We start from the raw sequence: 23,491 nt of genomic DNA, 5'->3' as shown, positions 1-23,491 counted from the left end.
TTTGTAAAATGACATTAAGGAAAAATACATTGGCAAGAGGTTGATTTTTTTTTCTTTCGTCCCTTTGCTTTTAAGGGGTGTTAGTGCTTCCATGCATTGCCACTAAGATTTGAAACTTGTCAGGGGAGAATAATTTTTTTATCAGGAATGTGTTCTCTAAGTTTCCAGTGAAATGGGGATTGAAATTTTGCATACACACCATAGCTGATTATTAGAGTTTTGTGAGTTATTTTTCTAAGAATTATGGTCATCTGTGACCTAATCTGCCCTACCACAATTTCTCCCAAGATTAGACTCAGTTAAAGATATCATACATCTGGGTTTTCTTGGACATATCCTCCTTTTCCTCACTCCGGAAACCTTGTCAATGCAGATTTTGAGGAATCCATATGCATGTCTTTCCCAGATGGTCTGAGCATGTGTTGTAAGTCTGGTGCACTCCAGAAGTCCTTGATTTACAGCACAAAGTAATTGTCCATAGTGTGAGGAACACGGTCATGATACTAGCTCAATAGGTGCTGGAAAAAACAGAGGCATGCTGCTTTACTTAGGGAATCTTGAGAAAAATGGAGGGGTTTGGAAGCACCTGGCTTGCTTAGGCAGACCGAGGGAAGAGGCTTATTTCTTACACCCGAATTTTAACGCAAATTTTAAGCCCAAATTTTAATGCCACTTATGTGTGTGTTATGAACATGAGGCACATCGGTGCTCCGAGTTACTGCTTCTGGATTGTCCAGTTGAAAGATGGATGGTTTCTCACAGGAAGGAATCTTGTATCTGATGAATATTTAAGAAAATCACAGTAATGATTTTAATCTAATGCGAATAGAAATTAAAGCATGAACCACAATAAATGAACAGTTGGTGACTGGAATGTGATTTCCTGCAAGTATGCCTGCTATTTGATGGTGGTAGCAAAGCCTTGAGCATAGAAAATATGTTAAATCCAAAAGTAAGTGGATGAAAATATTACCTAAGGTCCCAAATCAGGAAGTTTCCACCTAGGGTGGCCTAAAACAAAATGAACAAAAACCTAAAGCACGTAGTCAAAAGCTGTTTGATACCAATGCCAAAATTACTACTGGTCATGTCATTTCCCCCAGGTTTGTTTTGTGATCTCTGTGTGCACTAATGTGCCAGAAGTACACATCTTTTAGGAAAATTTGTGGCCTGCATTATGCAGTGAATTAATTGCCGAAACATCAGGTCTCATATATTTGAGCTGGGCTCGTACATTTTTGGACTTATCTGTGGCTGTGATTTTCCATTTATTGCGTCATAATAACACATGGTCCTTAGAAAAAAGCTCAGGAGGTATTGGACTGGCATGTAGTACATTCCTTCACAGGTAGGACTGAGGCTGCTCTGACCTTGCAGCTGAAGCAATGAAACTGGAAAAAAATTTGCTTTGCCAAGAGTAAACCTTCAAGTCACTGGGGCTGCTCTGAGGGCCAGCTACAGTCTTGGAGTTTGGCTTCCCCTCTGCTCTGTCAAGCCATGCTGGGGGCCCTCCAGGACAGGTACATCACCTGTGTCACACCAACATGTGGTCTGTATTTAGGGGTATTTTAGAAAGGGGTTTTATTTTTGTTTGTGTGTTTGCAGTTTTTTGTGCAAAGGCTGTTTCACTTCCATAAGACATTTCCAAGGTGAATTGGATCTAATCCTTGACACTCTGTGAAGATTCAGGGAAAGCTGAGCCGGTCATGTTTGAGTCTTCCATCTCACTAGTCATTGCTCACCTTTCTTCCAAATCAAGTCAAACCAAGCAATTCCAGATGTTACCTTGAAGTAAAATTTTGGGAAGAATTCCTTTTTGAGATGTTTTAAAATGACAGGATATGCATGTTTCACACTTGAATTTAACATTTTGAATAGCATTTCATCCCTGTATTTTTATTAGAATGATATAAAATTTCACAGTGTATCTGTACATTAAGTGTCAAATTTTCCCACAAAGCTGCATATTGAGCTGGAAAAAGGATGAGACAGTTCATATTAGGCACTGGTGCCACACATAGCACAAAAGGAATGGACTCTATCAGTTAGGATCATGCTTTGATGATATGTTCTCAATAACAATATTCAGAATTGCACGATATGTCAGAGAACTGCCGCTAAGTCATGAAAAAAGTGGTGCACCATGAAACAGGTAACAGCATAAATCCATATAGAAACAATAAAAATGCAAATTATCAGAAACATCTTTTTGGGATGAGAACCATATAGCTTTCTAAATATGTTCTTGGAGAAGTTTTCCTTGCAATTTATAGGGTTGACCCTACTGGCCTTTTCTGACAAACTTACATTGCAAGAAAGCTTTCTAACCTGTTCTCATGTGAAGTGAATGGAAATGAAAGCAGATTTGGGCCCTGTTTCTATATGGTTCATATTAGAGATGGGCTCAAACCAAACCAAACCCACTAGATCAGAACATTCCCAGACTTTGAGGAAGTTTGGCTCTGATTTCAGTTCTAAAATTCAGTGCTGGCTCCTTTCAACAAGGAACTAAATCATCTGAGCACTGCTTTGGGAAATTTGGATCCAGATCAGTACTTTGCAGCTGCAGCTGCAGACCTCATTGAAATCTAGAGCTTCTTGAGACCAGTCTAGGGAGGTCAGGAGAGCATGAAGCTCCCCCAACATCTCATCCTTGCAGACAGCCCAAGTGAGAGGAATAGTCACACTTGGGCTCTGCCAAGAAGGAGATGTGGAAGTAAGAGGTGTGTGGATAACACACACACACAGTGCCACGTACCAGCCTTCACAGGAAGGTTGTGTATCCCAAATCAACCAGCTCTCAGGTTAGTTTTCCTGTAGTGTGTGGACTTGATGTGAAATGGGCTGACCTTCTGCTGTTGAAGGGCTTGGTTCATACCCTTGAAAAGAAAGTCTATTCTAACAGTTTTATTTGACAGGTTTTCACTTTTCCAGTCCCTGTAGTGTAAATGAGGGCTGGGATGGTGAAGGAACAGATTGGTCAGATTTGCTAGCAAAAGTGTTTGTGGGAGCTTACAAGATGCTTGATCCTAGAAATCCTGGAGTTGTGAGTCCTGGAGACTTGCTGATGATGTCAGTGACAGGCAAAACAGACCTAAGTTTGTGCTGCTGTTATACATGGCAAAGCCATTTTTATTACTTTTTTCCTTGAAGTCAGTCAGAAGAGTCAAAAATATTTCTCCCAAGCTGCCTGTGTGACCACATCAAAGCCATTGACATGCTGAACCTCTGCAGCAAGGACAGCATTTATTCGTTTCCTTTCTTCAAAGAAAGGAACAAATACAGCTCCTAGGTTTGGTCCCATTCTCTGCCCCATCATCATGGCTGAGCTGCAGCCGTGTGGGGGAAGCCCTGCAGTGATGGTGTCATGAAGAAAAACACAGTGATTTCCTCCAAACTCAGTATCTGTGCACAAGGAGATGAGAGAGAAATTCTTGGAGGCTTCAGCTGGAGAAATGGTCTTGTATCCTTGGTCCATTCACTGAATGGCTACTTACCATTTGTTCACTAGACACATCCTTCACTCTTCCTGTCATATAAAGGGAGCAAAATGTTTTTTTATTCCTTTGTTGCCAGAGATCTGACTTGACTGTTACAGTCCAAGCTGTTTTTCAGCTACTAAAGCAAATGCATTTACACCTCTGTAGTTTGTCATGATGCTTTGTAAGACTTGTGCAATAACAAATATGTGCCTTTCAACCTTTCCACAAACACTGTGATCCTGTTTGGCCACGAGGATTCCTGGAAACTGAGCATGGCACAGGAACAAGACAGAAGATGCATTTGGGGATGGGAGCATTCCCAATGTATGGAGTATGGTCTGTGTTTCCCCATCTTTCAAAAAACCCATTATTGTTTTACTTCAATCTGTTTCACACATTCTGTGTCCATTTTAACTGTCTAGATTCAGGCTGTTCAGTTCACTTTCTCTTTGTATGGCACCTAGAACAAAGGGGAGCCCATGTCCAGTTAATCTTTGGTGATATCTTATTAAGCATATTTACTCTTAACACTGCTTTTAAAGATACCTTAACACCTTTCAGGTTTAAATATTGACTGTGTCAAAAGTCACTTAAATGGGTAACTCACTGCAGTGCCATTTTTCAAAAAGAAAGATTGTGGCCATCTCCAGTTCTTGTTTCAGATAGTCTTTTATTCTTTATGTTAAACAACCACTTTAATTGAGCCTACAGATCCCCAAGAAAATTGCAGTCCATCAACTTTTATTAGTTCAAATGAATCAGCAGAGAGTGGACCAGAGAGTGGAGAAATTGTCAGATTCTTTGAGGTGGTTGGAAGGAAACCTATTTGACAAATAGTAATAACAAGGCATCTTGTACCATCACTCATCAAACTCCTAACACTTAATCTGGCACAGAGCTAAGTTTTCAACAAGTTCTTGAAAGGGGATATGGTTTGGTTGGCTACTGAATATTTCAGTATAACCTCTTGTGGAAGTGTAGCATTTCCCTAAGAATGTGGAGGTGCTAAATCCTTTTACTGACTTGCAGAAAGCTCTTCATGTCCTTGCTGAAGGTTGATGGAACATAAAGTGGTCCTTGCTGAAGCTGGAGCTGCATCTGCAAAGAGGCAGTGAGTTTGGGCTTTGTTTTTCTTCAGCAGTTAAATTGAAATAGAACATGTAATATTCCACTTTCTAAATGCTTTAAATAATTTTGAAGTAATTTTTTACTGTGCATTTTGACTTTCAAACAGGATTGGTTATGTCTAAGAATCACATAACACTTTTCTGGAGTCTAATTAGTTAGGTTGACCTCATGTTCTGACAAACTTTGGCAAAAGCTCCTTTTAGTCCTTTTCCCAGTGGGACAAACTGCATTTACTGAGGCTTTATTTTGCCATGTTAAGAAAGGTGAAAGCCCTGATACTTTTTATACATTTATGTTTCCCTCAAGAATGGAAATTACATTAAGATGTAGAATGGAGGATTATCCTTATATTGTAGTCTATGGTAACTTTACAAGGGAAAACAGAGGAATGTATTAGTCTGACCTCATTTTTGCCAGGTTACTGTGAAGTAAGCAAAGTACTGGAAATGTGTAAAAATGTAAAAAGCTCACACAGTTAAGGCCAGAATCTGCAAAAAAACATTTTTACCCCTAGGCTACTAGTCCTACTGTCTGGAATTCCCTCCCTATTTATTGCCCTGGAATTCTGTTGCTTTTACAGTACTTGAGATTTCTAGGTCAAATGCTATTAGAGTTTTACTAGGGAACAGTCTCCTGAGTAAGATCTGAGTTTAGGATTTGGCTGACATGCTCCATGACTGACAAAGTTAATGCAGTTGAGCCTGATCTTCTATTTTAGGTCAACTCTACAGTTATCTTTCCATCCCTTTTTGGTCTTACCTGGAATAAGACCAAAAAGCATGTGATTTTTTTCCCCCTCTCTTTAGTTACTTTCTCTTTATTTCTCCTTATACTGTTATTTTTCATCATGTTTTATGATTTTGTCTGGAAGAAAACAAAGCCCTAAAGTTACAAAGATTTACGGACATGAGTAAGTCTTAGACAATTCATTGGTCTGCTGGAATGTGTGTAATTGATAAAAATTAGCTCAGCAAGGGTGATTCAGCTGTGCAAAGTTACTCATTTGCATAAGGTTTCACAGCCCTACTGCAGCATGTAGCATATATAATTAAAAAGCAGTATCAGTCTGAGATAAGCACTCTCCTTGCCTCTGTGTATGTTTTTTTTTTGTCTCAGGAGTCTTAAGCAGAAATACATTTTTAAGAGCTTCAACAAATCGAATAAAAATTTGGAAACAAAGGCAGTCTTAAAAAAAATCTGTCAGCAATGATTATCCTATTTTTTTGTTGTTGGCAGAGTTTCAGCTGAAAAAGAGTTCTGCATTTAAAGAAATCTGTTTTTAAGAAAGTTCATTGATGCCCATGTACTTTTGCAAGTTAAATCTTTAGGCATAAAAAGGCTTTTCACTGAGTTATCCATCTAATGGAAGCTCAGCCAAGCAGAAATGTTTCCTATCAAGCAGAATTTGATGCAAACCTTTCCTTCACACTGTTGTACAGCTACTTTGGGTGGATAGAAGGAATTACAACAGTTTTGTGCTTTGGAGCACATTTTGTCCCAGCTGTGGATGTGGAGAATCAAGGTCCAAAAATGCTTTGAACTTCACAAAACACTGACCTGCTGGCCCTGAAACCACAAGGAACTAAAGCAAGTGCTCCCATGCAGAGATAGTCACAAATAAATGAAGGTAAGTTAAGGCTTCTGATCTCTCCTGGATCACAGGCAGAACGCTCAGCACCTTGCAGGATCACAGAAATGTAACTTGTTGGCTTGGGACTAACCTGCTTAAATGAAGCCATGTAAAAGACTAAAGAAAATATGGTGAGCAGGGGCCAGAGTAAACAATCAGAGATGGCTGAGAAGAAAAAGGAGTTAATTTTCTTTAATTTGTTTGTCTGACTCTTTTTTGACTTAAAAACTTCTGCACTGATATCAAAGCAAATTCAAAATATTTGTGCTGGCACAATTACACTTGCATCAGGTTCATTTGGTTTTACTGTTAAACTAAGAATTGAACTTGCAGCCACACAAACCTGTACCTGTTCTGAAAATTAAGGAATATTAATGAGGAATATTAATATTAATAATATGATTTTGTTAGCTGAAAAAGTTGGTTGTTCTTTCATTTTCCTATAATTACCTGCTCTTGTGATTACAGCATTGGAGTTTTGAACCTTGAGGAGACCAAATGCATGGAATAGTCATGAGACTGGATGGATGAGAGCCAGCCCCCAGAACTGCCAGCCTGCAGCATGCTCCAGATCCACCTTTTTCATCTGTCTGGAAATCACTGAGCAGAGGACTGATGAGCACAGTGAACCCAGCTAATAATCACTTCCCTCCCGTCCCTACCTGTGGGCCGAGGCTGGGCTCTGCTCCCAGACTGGACTGGGAATACATCAGCCTGGCTGCAGGACAGAGCACCTCCCAGCTGGGAATCCTGGGCTGATGTGCATCAGACAGAGGCTTGCTGCCTCTCCCCACATCTGCCTGCTGCTGGAGACACCTGCCCTCTCACCAGCAAACCAGCAGGCACCAGCCAGGACAGAGCTCTCAGGAATTTGATACGGTCCCTGTGTGGCCCAGGTGGCTTGCAATACAACTGGGTAAGATGGGGACATGAGGAAAGGAGAGACAGACCTTGATGTGGATTAAGCAACGGGCCAGTGGTACAGCTGGAAAGAGTCTGCAGGTTGCCTAGCCTGGCTCCAGTCCACAGGGAAAGACAGCCTCTGTCCCTTGTCACTTCTTGCACCTCCACTGCATCTCCTGGACCACCTTCACCCATGATTCAGCTCCATTTCTTGTCACATTCATCATCCTTGTGTATGCAAAAACAAAAAGGCAAATGACTGCCATGGAAAAAATCCCCAGTTTTTCAAATGAGAGAGAAGTGGAAGTTTTGAAACTGTAGGAAACTCATCTGGTATCTTGAAAAATATCCTCATTTCAGCTGTGGGTGCAGAGCTAGATTGTGCAACTGCTGATAGATATGCTTTTAAAAAGACCATCAGAAATGTATCACTAAATGACACCAGCTATCTGGAAAACTTTTAGCAGTGCCATTTGAGAGACAATTTCTTCTGAGTTTTCTGGACTTGATTCTGATCTCACGCTAATGTGACAGGGATGTGCTGGTTTTACTTCAGCACAGACACACTAGACATCTTTTATTTTTTTTTTTCCCTCAGGATGTTTCTCAAATTGTCTGGTTTAGAAGAATATTTACATTTGCCCTTTTTGTTCCTAATTCAATACCCTCCTCCCTTAATCTTCATGGTTTGTATGTTACAGCCTTGCATCTGCCAAACGAAAGACCTGAAGCTGTTTTACATGTACATAACTCTGCTTATTTTCAGAGCTGCTCCTGACTTACATGTGGAACTCCCAACTGTGAACGTTTTCTCTGCCACTTTTTTCCGACTGTGCATTCTAGATCTCTCCACATTATGGCCCATGAGTCACATAATGAATGTCTAACAGGACATTTGTGTTATGTCTACAGCAGAAAAAAGACCTCAGTGGTTTCACATGAGAAAGTTGAATCCTAAATGTGGGTGGAAAAAAAGTAAAGAAAAGGGATAAAAAGATACCACCAGATAAATATAAGCATGTATTCTTTTCCTGTAAAATATTTATTTATGCAAATAAACCACATTTTCAAAGACACTTCTTGGGGGTTTTTCATACTTTAAATGGATCACCTTGAACAAAAGCCATATTAAGAAGGAAAAAGAAAACAGAAAACAAGTCTGACCTTGAGCAAATTTAGTGTGGCAATGATTCATCCCAGTATCATCTTAGTCAGATAGTCAGCCTCGGCTAATCATAAACCCATGATTGTTGTATATATGTGTGAGTGTATTTATATTAATATACATATTTATTTATGGCCACTGATATTGGAACTAGAGATGAACTCAGCATTTCTCACATGGCACAAATTAGTCTGTAAGACCCTGTTCAGGGGAGATCTTAAATATGTATTAGCAATTCTAAGGCGTTGCATAAGTTTAACAGCACTCACATGCTTTTCTGAACTGAACTGCAAGAACTTATTCCTACCCATATTGAAATCTGTTGAATGACAAACTCAGTGCTGCTGGTGGCCTTATTCAAGAGCTACACCTCTGTCTACATCTTGTAAAGCTCAAGATTTTCTTTAAACAATTGGAACAGAAACGCTGTATTCAATATGGAAACATAAAGTTCGGTGTCTATATCTAGGGGACTTGTCAGTAGAAGGTGATTGCACGCTACAGCCAGTGCTACCCTTTATTCAGGGTGGGGTTATGAAACCTTAATTCATTAAGGCTGTTTCTGAGAGATCCCACTTTCTATGTGACAAAAACAAACCAGGCCCTTCTGCTCCTCCAGTCAGACTGGTGAAAACAAGAACTCCTGAGGACCCTGGGGGGCTTCTCCTCCTGACATGCACATCTTTAGTAAGGGAAAAAACAAGGATTTATGAAAGCCTAGAGGAGAGAGAGAAGTAAAATAATTTATCACAGTGTGAAATTAGAAAGGAGCAAAATATATTTGTGCTGGGTGTGTTTCACATGTCAGTTTATGAGCTCTAAGCAATCTAAATAATTACTGGGTTGCAAACATAATGGCCCTAGTTGTCCACATTTTATCTTACCTTTTTGTTTTTCAAAGAGGTTCAAAACCAGAGAGAACATACTATTCCTTCACACTCTGGAATGTTTATGTTTGGAAATGAGATTAGAAGTCTTCAAATGAAAGAGAGTTTTATTTCAGGGAGATAAAATTGCTTATTAAGCCTGCCCTTAAATCCAGCTGCCTGACCAAACCCTAAGTGTTGCAAAGTGCAAACATTTCTGTGAGCTAGAGTTTTCTGCTACTTTCACTGCTGCAATCAGCCAGCCATTGTTAGGCAATAGGTGTAACTATATGAGTATATGGGTGGCTGTGTTTGTAAAGGATGGATAATACCTTTTGTGCAAATCTTCTTTTAAGTTTCTTCACACTAAATTGAATACACTCTTTCAATCTCTTTGTTCTTTGGTCAAACTTTGTCTTTGACTCATGCCACTTTCCAGAAATGTTCCTATATTTTTAAGAGTCCCAAAGCTATCTATCCAAATCAGTACTTTTTTCTAAGAAAATTCCATTAGAAAGAAGGAAGTAGAAGAGAACAAAGGCGGACAGTCTGTGACAATGACTCATTATGTTCCTTATAAATTATAGCTGTGAAGTTAATGCAAATTGTTTCTCACAGTTTCAAAACCCACTATAAGACAATGACTTAGGGCTACAGAAAGAGGACTACCTAGAGAAATAATGGCTTTTAAAAATTTTTGTAAACAGAGAAAAGTGTGCAACAAACCGTAGAGTTATTTGGAAAGCACTTGAAGATGCACTAGTAGATTAATTTCATGTTGTAGCACGCAAAACTAAAACAGAATCAAACTCGAACTTGTGGCTCTTGTGGTATTTATTAAGCCTGAAATTTCTGTAATTTGTTTGGCAAGCTACCATTGTATGGGGCAACACTCATCGGGAAAAGGTCTGAAACCTTCAGGAAAAGCAGCAGATGTTCAGCCTCTAGAGCTCAATCTACCCTGACTAGCAAAAGACCTTCTTTCTCCATGTCAGAGGTGAACTTGGTGGCGTGCTTGGGCTGCAGGAGAGCAGAACACTGCAGCACACACTGAATGATTAGCACACCACGATGCTGGAAGGGCATAGAAAGGCTCATGGGCTCCTGGTCTCTGTGTTGTCTCAGCATTCAGGTACTTTGTTATTATTTCTGTCTGGAATGGGGGAGTCCTCAGAGCCAAGTGTGCACACTTGCTTTGCTGTGAAGCTTGCGTATTTGCTCTGCTTACCAAACCAGGTTGGTAGCCAGAGTTATTGGCAGGTGTGTCGTGAGCCTCCAGATGTGGTTGCTAGAATTTTTGTGTTCTTAGTCAAGAAGATGAAGCCTTACTGCCACATCATCACAACTACCTTCCCCTACCTGTGCTGGCACAGCATCTCAGACAGCACTTGAAACCAAACCAAAGACCTTCACAGCTAAAGGCACAGGCTACTATAGTCTGCAATCAACCAAAGCCCTCTGTAGAGCAAATACCATGAAGGGATACCCAAAGTTCAGTGACTAGCAGATGGTGGCCTTAATTGATCTGCTCTGCAGTCACTTGTGGCTGTCAGAGAACAAGGATCCATTAAAATTTGTAGACAAAGAGCTTTAGCCTGGAGTCCTTTGGTTTTCAAGTCTGCTACTCCTAAACATGTCTCTTAATTGTGCAATGCAGCCACATCATTGCTATACTGGAAATCACTTTGTTTGCAAAATCATTTTTTATGTCTTAGTTCTCTTTGAGGGTCAGAAAAGAGATTTGGAAACTTTCCTGATGTACCTTTAAGAAATGTCTTAACTACCAACAGGAGCTAGTTGAGTCACCACCAAGTCACCATGTCCTTGGGCATACACTACAGCTGTAAGTTACAGAAGAAGCATTTTGGAAGCATTGTGTTGGTGCATGTACGTACACTTGTGTACAGCCCTAATCATCGTTTCAAACAATGTGCTTAAAGGACGTGTAAGGATGAACTCACTCAGATCTGGCTTTTACAAATACTTCAGTACTGTGACTGAATTCTAACTCATTCTCTCCTGAAAGGGATAAATCTGGCAGTGTATCATAAGGGATATTTTCCTGTCATTTTAAGAAAGCAAGGTCCTTTATCTTTCCACGAAATTACAAAGAGTTTCCTTGAAGCCATACGTTATCACGTATCCTGACCAGCACGGAAACATTCTCTCCTGATCATTACCCATTAAAAGGTCTTCTGAGGAAATGGTATGAACCTTTGATCCCAAGAAAATTGTTTGATAGCACATATTTTATAAATATATAGTGTAGTATTATTAATAGTTCTGCTTTTTCCACTAACTTCTTTAGCTTCTCACATTTTAGATAAAAACTCCACAAGAAATGACACTTTTTTTATATTAGGAGGAAGTGTAACAACTCTCCTGCATTTTCAGAGATTCCACTTTATTGACAGACTGGATTAAAGAACTATAATTTGAATATTATTACTACAGATATCAATGGGAACATCGTGTCCTTACCAGCTCCCCAGGCTTTGGGCCAGATTGTCACCCCACCTATTTCATCTCCTAGCCCCCTGTCATGCCTCACACCCTGTATCCAGGTGAGCTTGCCTGGGGGTTAGGTAGATGGAGTCAGAACCCTGTTTTACCTTGCCATCCTGGATGGTGTAATAATGCCAACATAAATTTGATAATGTTCAGTGGGAAGCAAGAAATCAAGCCCCCAGCACATCAATAGATATGTGAGCTTGGGAAGGAAATGAGAAGACTGTTCTCAGGAGGAAAATAAAAAGGTAGAAGGCTGGAGGAGAACAGGATGGTGAAATACAGACTGAGCATGTGATAAAACATGTTCTTTTAAGGATGACACCAAGCTGCCACCCTTTTCTATGCACTCCAGCCTTGCCATGGGGCAAGGTGGCTTCAGCCAAGAAAGATCTGTCCTCACATCTGGGTGGTAGTGAAAAGATACTGGGGCGGGAAGAGTGGATGACTGACTTAATCTGCACCATTTCCTTCTTTTGTTAGCGTACCCTTTGGTTGGTTGTCATTCCACACAGTTCCTGACCATCCCTTTGTACTTGACAATAAGTGGAAGAGAAGTCAGAATACAAGCTATTATACATGGTTGCATTAACGCTCCCAGCTGATGTAATATTCCCTCCTACAGTGTTTTGACAGTAATTCAGTAATTGTTTTCTGAGTGGGTTACTCTTTCTTCTGAGAAAAAGAAAAAAAGTAGACACCTCTCACATTGTATTGCCTATTCTCAAAATGCATCACTGAAACTAATTTCTCTGATGACCTAACTGACGCTGACTATCAGCTTTCAGCTGGCAGGCAGTGGTAGCTCAGTAAGGTTGCATCAATCTGGGATTTCAACCATCTTCCTGACATTCCAGGAGTCCACAGGGCAACTGTGTAATCGGCTCATACTCTTTTCTTGCTTTTGCTGGGCTTTTTCTGCTAAACCAAATGCATTTCCAGACAAATATTCATTGTTTTTCCTGCACTATATTCTATTGCTTTGTGTTGCTGCAATTAGATGGCTCTGCACTGGGTTCATTTCTGGCATAGCCTCCATACTCTCTCAGGAATGCCATGTTTATACTGCTGCTAGTAATCAGAGTAAGATGAGATGAGGGAGTTTCTGAGGTTGGCTTTGAGGATTCTTTCAAAAAAAATTTAATGACACTATCAGCAGCAGCTTCAGTTCCTAACAAATGCGTTATCATGTCCAGACTCCCATCTGCCATGATCTCATGGTCAGTAAATCGTGCCAAGCACAAGGAAGAGAGGCACAGCTCTGGTTACGATATGGAGAGTGTGTGACAGTATCTCTTGGCACAGAACTGCAGAGTGTGCTCAATGACTATTGCTTTACCTCTTTAATATGCCCTGGCTACGATGACATATGTATGTGCAGTATAACATGATCTCAAATGGTTGTAAAATTTGTTGAGTGAGTAAGTGAAAAACAAGGGAACACCTGGATCCTTCTGTAGTGTCTGATCCTGCACACCATGTGTCTGAGCCTTGGTGGAAGTAATTTACCCACTCTGAGCTTCACTCCAAGCAACACTTTTTGATACCTTTATTCCACCTGCTGTGCAAGAGCTATGGGGCAATAATTGACAATATAAGGGAACCAAGAGGTGTGTTTCCCACTTACAGCTTCCCCCAGGCCTACACTTCTCTGTCCTCTCTCTGGAAGCATGACAAATTATAAGAAATATATTAATGTACTTTTTTTATATGTAGAAACCATGGTAGTAATGAGACAGAATAGGAATAATTTTTAAAAAGGAATATATTCCGTAAAAATACCCAGATTGTTCAAAGACAAGCTACAACTCTGCTTGCTGACTTGAATTTCTGTTCATCTGCTTTATTCATTTGATTTCACACATGATGATGAGAGACAAAATTCAGTGGCTTCTCTAGGAGCTTTGTGTAATTAATGGAGAATGATGTCTTCTCTAGGAGTTTTGTATAATTAATGGAATATAATCTGAAGATGAATCTAGATTTTAACACCTTCAGAGAGGTATAAGCAGTATTTAAAAGGAGCCCAGAGTCCTCTTTTTTCTTTCTTTCCACTTGGGAATGAAACAAATAGGAAAAGGAACTTCGGGGTTCTCCCCTCAGCCTCCCAACACAAAAAAAGCTAATAAAGAAATAACAGGAAGGTGAGGAGCAGAGTGAAAACAGGATCTGTGAATGCTAAGGTGGGTATGGCACAACATAGCATACGGAAGAACGATGAGTGTTTGTGTTTTAAATGTGCCCCAGTGCAATAACAGCTCTCCTGGAGTACAAGCAGCACCTGAAGCCCGGTCCCACCTTTCTATTTCATCATATACCTGCCAGACGGTGAGAACACTAGTCTTAAAAATGGGCAGTGTGCATGCATTTGGCTCGTGCACTGTTTATTTTTTTACCTCACTAGAAATATAAGCTCTAATATATGTTTCCACATCTCTTAGTTGCCAAGATCAGAGCTGCAACTCAGCAAAATATTTAGCAGACTAGAGTGCAGCAGAGGATGTGTTTCAGTTTCTGTAGAAATGAGACAAAATTTCTTTCTACTTCCATCTCTATTCTTTGGCTTTGTTTATTTTCTCAGATGATCAAATTTATTAATTTTCTCTTCCATATATATGTAGTCCTTGAATGCCTACTTTTATGCACTTGGAGGCACATTAAAGAACGAGCTGCTTTGTTTAGGGCTGCTGATTTGAAATAACTTATAAGAAAACTAGAACTGAACAACGTTTATTTGGTGAGTGATTTTTTTTTTTCTGAAATATATAATGTCAGAAGATTTAAAACAGGATTTGACATGACTTTATGCATAGTTTTGTTTGAGTTTTGCATCATTCTTTCTTAATATTTTCTGGAACAAGATTTCTGGTTTTTTGTTTTGAGGCAGTAATTAATTTCAAAGTTTGTCTGAATTTAATGGTAATTTTTAAAGGGATAAAAACATTCAATGAAGAGCTAAAAATCACCAAACTGAAAACAAAACAGCCCATTCTGAGATGAATGAAAGTTCAGTCAGTAGTAAACATTTCTGTTGTCTTGTTATTGTTGTCTTGTAAAAATGTAGTTTCAGACTAAACCAAAACAAAGGAAAAATTATTTTTTTTCTTGAAATAACTGAAAACTGAACTTTTGAAAGCTGTAATTAAAACCACACGAGTAAGTTGGAAAGGAAAAGATAATCTACCCACCAATCCAATAGTCGTGGTCAGCCATTGGATGAAAATGAGTGGGATTTAACTAAATTAATTCACCAGATAAGGTTCTGCTGTATAAACCTGAACTAGTCTCTGACAGTTTCTATTATAGCCAATGGCATGAGATAAACAGTTTTTTGGAACATGCATTGCATCAGCTCTCTCCAGAACCTTTTTAGATGGCATGGATCAGAAGTTCCTACTTGTTTCCTTTGGCAGTAAAAAGGTACCAGTGACACCACTTAAATTTGTGCAACTCATGCAAAGTCAAATGGGGTGAATGGAACCAATTATGTCTTTCCAAGGAAACAGAGGTCAGGCCCAATGCAGCTGAATTATATGAAATGAAATGATTTTGCCATTCATCTTGTCTTCTTGCATGGATGATCAGGAACTCCAGATCGCAAGACAATATGCTCCCTCATCACTCAGGAATACAGAAGAAAAGGTCCCCTTTGCAAGATCAGAGCCAGTTCTACCAGACATTTTAATGCTAAGTCAGATCAGTCAAGTAATAATTAAATTTAATTGGCACACCCACAACTGCAACATTTATCCAGTGCAGTTGAATGATTTGAAAATCATGGGCATTCTTATCTTTTAATGAAGAGAGCAAAGAAAATAAACTTTAAGCAATATTTCTAATATTACCATTGCAATTTTTGTATGACTAAGACCAGACAGAGGAGTCCTGACAGGAGGTAGTCTTGAATTTTAATCTCTGGTACTTGCAGTCTTAGTAATTTTGAGCACTGCTTATCTCTAAAATGACTCTTACTATGTGTTATCAAACCAGCTGTCAAGGGCTGATACAGCTCTTGAGGGAACTGGACTCTGGGAAGCCAATAAGTTCTTACCTGGCTCTCAAGCATAAGGTCAGCAACTTGTCTCCCCATGTTCAAGTGGAGCAGCCTGCACTGTATTTTCACTGATCATCTGCTCCTCCCCGTGCCTCAAAAAGGATGATGTGTCTGTTTACAAGGAATTCATATCTGGAGTGGACTTTTACTGCACTGCTCAATGACATAAGCTCAAGAAGAAGTTTTAAACATTGTGTTTAAAGCCAAACTCAAGTACGAGATAGGCAGCCACTCAATGAATATCTTTGCAGATGAAGAATAATTTCATTACAGTTATGAGTGGTGTGATTTGTCTTCACAAAGATCTCCAGTGACAGAAATTTTCCTCTGGGTGCAAAAGGATAGGACATAAAATACAGTGATAAAATCAAGGAGAAAAATACACAGTGGTTAAGGAAGGAAGAGAGTTTTAAAAAAAAAAAAAGTAAACCAAAAAAAGAAATAAACTGAATGGAGAAAAGAAAAAAAAAGAAAATGTAAAACTAAAACCTAGTGACTGAAATGGTCATGTTGCTCTATGTTGTATGGAACAAGGCAGAAAAATTAAAAAAAAAAACACCAAAGAATATTTTGAAGAGAAAAAGTGGTATATGTGCTGAGTGGACTGGGAAGAATCCACTGGCTAATAGCATAGATAATCTGCTTTAATGGGGATAGATGAGCTGTGCCTGGTTGTTTTGGAATGCTTTCTTTAGCAGTGCAGATTCCAAAATTTTTCCTATTAGTGTTGCAACGTGCTTTGCAGGAAATATCTGAATGCCATTAAGACGTGACTATCATACTGCAGTTTTTGATTTTAGGCAGAATATACATAGCAGTGCAAAATTATTTAAGCAAATAAAATAAATTATTTCGTAGGAATATATATATCAATACAATTTTAAGGCTTTTAAAATGCAGAAAATTGTTATTATTTTAATTTCTTTTCCCTGTGAAAGAACCTCTTACATTTTATTTTCTTAGCCTTCTCCTCTCTCTTCATCTCTCTCTCTGATTCTAATATCTTCTGGATATCTCTAAGGCTTCCACAAAAGGAAGCAGAAACATGAGAAGTGAGTGGGTAAGGCTGAAGAAGACAGAGCTGTGGTAAGAAGAAAGAGCTTCGAGGAATCAGGGAAAGTGGATTGTGCTGCTGAAGATAGAGATGAATGAGTAGCTGCTCTGTATTGATTCAGGTTAGAGGAGAAAAGGTCTGATGTAGTGGTGTTATTCAAAGGCACAGGCTCTTGGACCATGTACGATGAGAAGACATAGAGGGAGTGTCTGCCAGTGCCAGAGAAGAAATATGATCTAGAACCTTCTCATTCATTGCCACTTTTTAAATTGTTTTGTCTTTTCCAGTGTTCATTAGAAATAACTTGCACACAGACTGTGGAAAAAACAGGAAAAAAAAAGTTTTCTTTCTCCCAAGGATAGAAATGAATCTTTTCATGACAATCTTTGAGATGCAAAATGAACAACAGCACATTTTGGCAAGAGCTGACAGGGCAGATACAGCAAACAAGTACTTTCCACTGTGGAAAAAAAAAAAGCACTCAACTTTTGTGATCAGGGGTTTGCACAACAAACTGACAAGGAGAACTCAGCAGTACAAAACAAGGAAAAAACATCCTGCATGCTACTGGAGCAACAAATGGTATATTTTATCCACCTCTTTCAAATCAGAAGAATATTGTCAGAATTATTCACTTCTTACATGGGAATTTATGCTATTTCTTTCAAATTCAGGGAACCAATCTGTGTTTCCCAGCACAAAGAAATCAGTTTTGTCTACTCTTGAACATAGGCCAGTCTGTGCATTTTCTTTAGAAAGCAAATGTACAGGAAAACACTGATCTAAATAATATCCTTTATGTCTGTTGGCATAACACAAAACGCTTTATGTACCAGACTTTACTTCTTTGTTTGAAGTTAACTAGCAATATAAAACTTTCAAAAGTTGGCTGTGCAGATCTTCCTTTAGACTTCTGGGGAGATGTCTTCAAATTGACATGTTTTAGCTTGCGCTTTGCATAGATTTGTACATTCTTGGTATGTGTGTACACCCTTGCGCTATACAGGGACATACAGTGCTTGATTATGAATGCTCACCAGGAGACCTGCTTAAGACACGTATTCTAGAGGCAGCAGAGACCAAGGCTTGAGTATTTGCCCAGATGTCAGGTGCTGCTGAATTTTAATCCTGGGTCTGGCATGGATTTGCTGTGTAGCCTGTGGCAAATCACATAATCTCCCTGCATCAGAGTCCCCACCTGTGAAGTGGGGATAATAACACTGACAATTTCCTACCTCACAGGCTGTTTTCAGGATTAATGGATGTCTGAGAACTGCTTTGTATACTGGAAGTCCTGGCTTATGGGGAGGTATTTTGACTGTGTCTGAGTGAAAATTTGGATCATTGTTTAGGACTTTTCAGGAAGAATGAGAGAAAAATTTATAGAAAATAGCAGCACCATCCTAACAACTCTTTTGGCACAAGAAACACTGCTGTGCTTCTCGTGCGTGAAGTTGTATATCAGTGCTACTGTTGGCATCAACAAGTGGCCTCACTTAAGGAAGCATGTGGAGGATTAATTCTTTACTTGCAAATTCTCATACCAGACCCATGGAGTTTGAATAAGAACTTGAGAAAATAGTGAAACATCCAGTTTAGTTTTCTGCATACTAAATTCTTCCTTTTTTTGCTGCAGTTTACCCCTCTATCACGTGTTGGTGTAACCTGTGATGATCACTGATAAAGGACACAATCTTTGAGAAGATACAGTCCTGGCACATTGGCAGGGTTAGGGGAAGAAAAGGGAGCAAGAGTGCCAGAAGGTCCCCCAGTGAGAGGGGATGCAAAAGGGAAACAGCTCACTCTTTAACAGCACTCCACTGCCATGGTGTGAGAAGGCAGGACTGTGTACAGGGAGACCCCAGGGACTCTGAGCTGCCTTTGGCTCAGGTAGGGATGAAATGCATTCAGCTGCCATGGCTACCCTGGCAGAAGTGTCAGTGCTGTGGAAGGTGCTCCCCCCTGCCTCAGCATGCCTGCTTGCACCCCCAGAGTAACGCTGCCTCCTCCGTGAACTGAGGAGAAAAACAGCTGTGGAAAATCGGGCAGGGAGGGTGTTTTCAAACTCAGCTAAGCTTGCTAATGTGGAGGTAGTTTGATGATACCTGGAAAGATGTGGTTGAAGGTGGGGGTGGCAAACGTGAGCCCCTTCTTGTTTCTGCTCAAGTGCCCATATTGTAAAATTAGGACTTCAGCCTGAGTGGGAGTGGTAGAATCTAGTTCCTTTCATGGAAAAAGAGAGACCATGATTCTCCATTACCTTCAACCTTGCACAGTCACTATCAACCCTGCAGAGTAGGAGTAAAATACTATCGGTCTGATTGGTACCTCCACTTTTAACTCACTTTGCACAGTCTAAAATGACTATGAAGGAAGATGTAAAAGGTTGGAATTATTGATGGTAAAATCATAAAATGACCATGTCATTTTTTTCTCATTGTAGCTGTGGACTGAAAAACCAAACAAAACCCCCGTAGCACACAAAGCCTGGTATCATGAAGGCTCACATTACTGCACACTTCCTAAAGCTGCCTGTAACTGATTGCTGCCAAGCAAAGACAGAAATATATGGTCTTTTACTTCAAAGAGTGCTTTTCATAAGAGAAAGGGGAGGTCAGCAATATAGTGGCAGTATAACAAGATTTTAAACAACCATTGACTAGAAATGGCCAGGGAAAAATATTTCAGCTGGCAGTGACACCAAACCTCAGAAGACTTTCAAGTTCACAGTAATGAAGCAAAACCTTTTTGGAGATGTCAAAGTATTTCTAGATCCATTCATTTAAAAACATCGAAATCTTCTTTGCTCATGTGACTCTTAAAAATAATCATTATGTGTTGCATAATGCATTTATTACACATATTTCTTTTTCCTAAGCCAAACAAGAATGGTATGATATCCCTCCAAAAAGAAGCTATCTGGCACAGCAATTGTAGGTTAACCTGTTTTGTGATGTTTCCAGATCAAATCTCTTCATGGTCATTCAGTTTTGAATTAAAAATATTTATTCTGGCATCATTACTTTTCTTACAAAATAGTTTTTCAATAATAGACTTATTTTTCTTTCCACCTCCCCCAGCCCAAACCTGGGAGATATTTTCCAATAAAGAATAAATGCAGTTAGGATATTGTCAAAGTCTTCATGTTTCCTCCGGACTTGAAGAATAAATGCCTTATTTTACACTAAGAAAGTTCTTGAGGGTGGAATATGTTTGTCAAGGTTTGTGATCAGTGAATATTTTCTTTTCAACAAGCTGCATCAACAATACCTCCGGGCACAGATGAGCTCTGGAGAAACTGAAGGGTAGCTAAAAGATAGGGGAAATAAAATCCTACTCATTCCACCATTACACATGACATTTCATTGTGTTTCAGGATATCTCACACATGTTTAGGACATCTTTCAAAATAATGAGAAATCATTCCTAGAATTCTCTTACAGTTTTCAAATAAAAAAAGTAATGCTCCTCCAGGGAGTGTGCCACATAACCAACCCAGGGAACACTAACCTATCAGGAAGCATGCGAAGAAATGGAAGAACTTGACTAGCTCAAGACTGTGGAAGCCCTGAGAGAGAAGCCCATGTTCAGAGAAGTCTTTCCCTCACTGTCTCTTCCATGATGGAGAGAACATGAGTCAGCAGATAGACAGAAAAACTTGAGCCAACTCTCAGTCCTCAGAGTGCAAGATCCTCTGGAACTCAAGGACACAACTGCTGAGAAGGTGTTTTCTCACTATTTCTCCCCACCACACCCATACAGACATTCACTCCCACTTTTACAGGACAGTATTTCGGCTGAAATTGAGTTTTTGCTTAGGGGTAGAAAAATCTTAAACAAAAGGAAAGATCAAGAAAAAACCTATCAGAAGCAGATCAGCTTATAAAAATTTTAAATCTCCAAATAATTTGCCACTTCAAACATCTGGTGCTTGGCAACATTTGGATGATCTGCTGAGAGAACAAGCAGAAGGATGTGTTCTTATCTGAAAACCAGCCCTGAAATTAAGAGGCAGCTAGCTCCCAAAGCACAAAACCTTCATTTTTCCTCCCTTGCCTTCTGCCTGCTTGTTTGTCTCTCTTTCTCAGAAAAGGCAGATAGTGGTGACTTGGATCTGAATGTAAATGCCCTGTTAAAAACTCAGGGACAGTAACATATCTCCAGAGTTTTGTCTTTGCCTCAGCTCTAACACCCAGCCAGCCAATGTTTCATTTGTGCTGTCTTGTCTTGCTTGATCTTCTCCTTGCTTCAAGCACAGTAAATCAGGTTTGAGGACAAGAAAGTAAAAGAAGGTTTTGTGCAGAAAGTTAAGGCACTGAAAGGTTGGTGCTGCAGCCCTTCTGCTCCAGACCTCTGATCTGTGTCATGGAAACATAGAGGACCAAGCTCCTATTTTGTCCATGTAGACCACTGGGAAGAAGTCCAGTCATCCCATTCCCACATGCTCCACTCAGCCTGATTCCTCCAGCTCCTTTCCCTGCTTGTACCCCGCACTGCAGAGCATTTCAGCAACCTGGCTGAGGGGTGGCTTTGTAAGCAGTTGTGTCAGCATGACTGAAGTGGTGGCATGCTGCTGCTGGGAGGGTGGAAATAAAGTGTGAGAGAGAGCAGGACACTCACAAGGGTGTTTTGCAGACAAAAAAGAGGACCACACCCCAGGGCATTTCAGCATCCCTGAGCACCTCAGCAGGATGATCCCAAGATCCTGCCTGCTGAGCAGAAAGCCACCAAGAGCCAGTCAACAGGCAGCAGGCAAGAGAGATTCTGGAGGAGCCTGCACTGTAGAGCAGCAGATTTTCTAGGGAAGCACCCTGTCCACCTGCAGCCCTGCTGAGATCTTGTGAAATAGCCAGAGAAGGCACAGTCTTCAAAACAGAGCCTTGAGGAGAAAATTATTGCCACTCTGGCACCCACCCTTTATGTATCTTAGTGTGTAGGGCAAGAGGGCGAGGCAGAGGTGGAGCTCCTGTGCTGGATGGAGGCTGCAGGTGAGTGTGTCCATCTTGCTATGGGGCCATCGCTGGAGCAGAGGCAGGGACGTGTCCTCAGTCCTGGTGGAGGTCCATGGCCATGTAAGGCAGCTTGTGCAGTTCATTTGTTGTAATGAAAATGTTTGGGGAACAGCCTGCAACCTCATATGTTTCCAGCTGTGGTGTCTCGTGTTCCAGTCCTTTCACAAGCTGCATTTGAACCGTTCTTTGATAGGATCTCTTTGACTAGGCTGCTTTTACTGTCTATATTGCAAACCAACATTAGGCTAGAGTGTAGTTCCTTAAATTCCTTTTGACATATTTAATTTCCATTCACACAAGAAATGAAAAGTTGCAGGAGAGTTTGGCAGGACCATAACCAGAAAGTTTCAGGACAGCTATTTTCCTCATACACACAGTGTTTGGCTCATTGTTTTGCTGTGGTTATTGGTGACTCCAATGACTTCCAACTCCAGTGACTTCAATAGAAGGATTCCTGGGATGAATCTGGCCCACTGAATTAATCCTAATGAGGCACAGAGGAAACTGCCAGCTTGAGGGGGAGTCATTAGTCTCATTATGAAAGAGTTAACACCCTTTGAAGGATTTCAGGAACACACCCTTTCATTGCCTGTTTGTTTTCTTCTCCATGATTTCAACTCCTTGCATTGTTATTCCCTTTCTCTCCCTGTTTTGTGTTGCCCACTGCAGCCCAGCTACGACCAGAAAGCGCAATGGTTTGGGTTGTGGGCAGTATCCCAAATCTTCTCACTTCCCTCTTAAAATCTGCCACTTCAGGTGGCAATTGATTTTCTTAAGCTGCCGTCTGACATGAGAGAAATGAACATTAGTGCGAAAATAAGGAGGACTTATTTCCTTCACTGTGAGGACTGCCTGAATAGATGCAGGAAGGTACAAAGGCAATGGGGTGCATTTGGCTTCTCCCCCTCTAATAGGGGTCTGACCAAGAGTGCATAAAAGCTGTCAAGAGAAACTCCCTTCACTTTGTATCACTTACCAGCTGCCATGACATCTCCAACTGCAGTGTGCACTTGGTCAGAGGGAAAAGAAGGAGGAAGATGTATCTGAAGAGACTCCCAAGACCCTGAGAGCACATTACAGAGCATTTTGTGAGCTGTCAGAGCTGTACCTATCCTCAGGTTGTAGGGCACCCCATGCAGTTGCAGGGCAAGGCTAGGAAGAGTTGGTGCAAGCAGATCTCATGGCTTTGCAGGTGGAATTGCACTGTGGGTCTACAGTGAGCTCTCCCCCAGTATAAACACAGTCAGCTGCTGCAAAGCATAACCAAGCAGTGACTGTGGGAACACTGGACAGAGCTGAGATACTCAGAGAAGAACCTGTGTTTACACAGAGCCTCATACTCAAGAAATGTGTCTTCCTTCTTCCTTCCAACATGTACGACAAAGCGTTTGTTCATTCTTATTATCCCAGGCAGGCTTTGAAGCAGAGAAGTGCCTGAGGACTTTGTTCCAGGGAGGAGTGTTTAGATGCAATCTGAAAGAGCCATGGAGAGCAGCCCAAGCTCTATCATCGAGGTGGAACTTGTCCAGAGCCCCTTTGGAGCTGGCTACACCCTATTACGCTACAGGGACTGCCAGGTACCTATCTACCCCTCTGTGGTGTGCTCCTGATACTATTATTAGTAATAGCATCCCAGCAGCTTCAGTGTGAAAAGCTTCAGTTAGAGGTGGGGGCCTTGATGATGTGAGT

The sequence above is a fragment of the Cyanistes caeruleus genome, chromosome 2 (genome assembly GCF_971803275.1).
Source record: "Cyanistes caeruleus chromosome 2, bCyaCae1.hap1.1, whole genome shotgun sequence".
Classification (NCBI taxonomy): domain Eukaryota; kingdom Metazoa; phylum Chordata; class Aves; order Passeriformes; family Paridae; genus Cyanistes; species Cyanistes caeruleus.
This window is presented reverse-complemented; position numbering follows the sequence as displayed.